The sequence below is a fragment of the Dioscorea cayenensis genome, chromosome 5, assembly GCF_009730915.1.
Source record: "Dioscorea cayenensis subsp. rotundata cultivar TDr96_F1 chromosome 5, TDr96_F1_v2_PseudoChromosome.rev07_lg8_w22 25.fasta, whole genome shotgun sequence".
Classification (NCBI taxonomy): Eukaryota; Viridiplantae; Streptophyta; class Magnoliopsida; order Dioscoreales; family Dioscoreaceae; genus Dioscorea; species Dioscorea cayenensis.
In genome coordinates, this window is record NC_052475.1 from 22,752,408 (window position 1) to 22,754,438 (window position 2,031).

General features: G+C 47.7%; 1 pseudogene; it reads left to right on the forward strand.

The window, feature by feature from the left end:
* Window positions 1–246: 246 nt before the first annotated feature.
* Window positions 247–2,031, forward strand: LOC120260121 (annotated as a pseudogene).

Here is a 2,031-nt window from a genome sequence, read left to right on the forward strand (position 1 = left end):
TTGCTTGTGTAGCTATGTCTCTATGCCACTTGGGTCTTAGCTCACCCATGACTGTTTAGTCTTTATAAGCATGTATTTTGCTCAAATGATAACAGCTTCAGTTAAGTCACTTCCTCTTATCTTAATACACTTTGTTGCCCTACTTTCTTATCGATCTGTCTCAACCAAGTTGATATACCACGACCACGATCCAACACTGCACTCTCCCCTCTTCTTCTTCTTCTTCTCGATCTCTAAACATCAACAATGGAAGGTGATAACGAAGCTGTTCAAGTAGCAGTCTTGCCAGCACATGGCATGGGTCACCTTATCCCTTTCGGCGAGTTCGCCAAGCAGCTCGTCAGCCGCCACTCAATCTCGGTCACTTTCATCACCTTCGCCGAGTCCGCCTCTATTAACACCCAGAAGGCATTCCTCAATGCCCTCCCTCAAACCATCACCTCTCTCGACCTCCCTCCCGTTTCTCTCGCCGAAATCTCTTCCGACAGGACAATCGAGAGTCGTCTCTCCCTCGCCACCATCCGCTCCCTTCCTGCCCTCCACTCTCTCCTCCAAACCCTGCAGCAAAGCGCTCATCTAGTAGCCTTCATTGCTGACCTCTTCACCACTGATGCGTTTACTGTTTCCAAACAACTCGGCATACCTTCCTTCTTGTTCTTTCCTTCCAACTTGTTTACCCTTTCCCTGTTTCTCCATTTGCCAGAGTTGGACGCTTCAACGACGTGCGAGTACCGGGACCTACCGGAGCCGCTGCAGTTGCCAGGGTGCATGCCTCTGCCCGATTCTGAACTGCTTCCTCCCATGCAAGGCAGGTCCAACGACGCTTACAAGTGGATTGTGTTAAGGATCAAAGATAAAGATAATGCACAGCACTCACAAGCCTCTAGACACTCAACTTGTTGGAAGCCTTAGAGGAATACTGAAGCTTAATTGATATATTAAGACTTGACTTCAAAGCAAACAGAGATACAATATATATATAGAGGAAACAGTTGACTTAAACTACTGACACAACAATTAAACTTAAAGCAAAGATAAGACAAAACACAAAAAGCATAAAGCTACTTTGAAAAGTAAACATTCAACGTGAATTCTTAATTCCTCCCATCCAATCTGCAGCTCAGGCACCATGCAACGTACAACGTAGCCACCTTCCAATGTCTGGTCAATGTCTTCTTAGCATGAGGTTCTGAGTAAAGCCTGTCAACAGATTGTCCACCAGGGAAGGCGTTTCTGAGATGCTGACGGAATACTCGTCAATACCTTCAAAGACATCAAGCAAGAAACGGCCAAGATCATTAACAAAGAAGACAACACGTGCCCACCTGTCTATTTAGTCGGTCCGCTAATCCAGTCCGGCTCACCCGACATCAAACTGGTCAGCTGCTTATCTTGGCTCGACAAACAACCAAAAGAGTCCATGATGTACATGTCATTCGGCAACGTTGGCATGCTGACATGCGCCCAGATGAAAGAGTTGGCCTGCGGGTTACAGATGAGCGGGCAGAGATTCTTGTGGGTGGTCCGGACCCGTCCGACATTGAATCCATCGACGCCAAATACTTCGATTCAATGAACATCGACGACCCGGTTGTGTTTTTGCCAGAAGGGTTCGTGGAGAGGACTAAGAATGTGGGTTTATTGGTGCCGTCGTGGGCCCCGTAGGTGTAGGTGTTAGGGCACGGAGCGACGGGTGGGTTCTTGTCCTACTGTGGGTGGAACTCAACGCTGGAGAGTGTGATGCATGGCGTGCCCATGATAGCGTGGCCCTTGTATGCGGAGCAGAGAATGAATGCTATGATGCTGACGGAAGATGTGAAGGTGGCGTTGAGGCCGGTGGCGGCGGCGGATGGGATTTATAAGAGTGGGGAAATAGCGAAGGTTGTGAATGTGTTGCAAGGAAAGCAAGCAAAGATGATGTGCAGGTCGCTACTCACACAAGGAGAAGTTCAAGACAAAATCAAGGGAAGCATGCAGCCAAATTTGATGATTTTATATTAGGAGCAGTTACTATTAATCAAGAATAGTCAA